Below are 512 nucleotides of genomic sequence, written 5' to 3' on the forward strand. Positions count from 1 at the left end.
TAATAGTGCAATATTCAGGCCTTAAAGAAAGTCAACGGAAATTTCAGGAGAGGGAAGTTGTTGATTTTTCCTGCCGGCGCATCGAAGCTCAAAACTCTCTCTCTTATTTCCTCCATTTTGTGCCGGCGCGGGATATTTCCCGCCGGGCGACCGTGTTTCTTAAACTGAAATAACATTTGTCAAAGAAACAATTTGAGGACCACGGCAGGACCCCTTTTGCCTCGCTCACCCGCGCTAAACGATCACAATCCCGAGCGCGATCCCTTCCGCTGCGCCGGTGCCGTCGCCTCGGCCGCGCCTGTCCTTCCGCTCGTTCACTCTCAGCCTTCGCTCGCTTCCCCGGCGTCGCGATACTTGCCCAATGTTGTTGCGATTCGGGAAGATGGGCAAAAACGTAATCGATTGCTTGGAAAATCTTGAAGCACTTTGAACAATCTTCCATCACTAACCCCTGACGAAATGTTTGAAATATTGTCTATTTCTCGACCTTTGTACGCACCTACGAATACATC

The sequence above is a fragment of the Penaeus monodon genome, chromosome 24 (genome assembly GCF_015228065.2).
Source record: "Penaeus monodon isolate SGIC_2016 chromosome 24, NSTDA_Pmon_1, whole genome shotgun sequence".
Taxonomy (NCBI): domain Eukaryota; kingdom Metazoa; phylum Arthropoda; class Malacostraca; order Decapoda; family Penaeidae; genus Penaeus; species Penaeus monodon.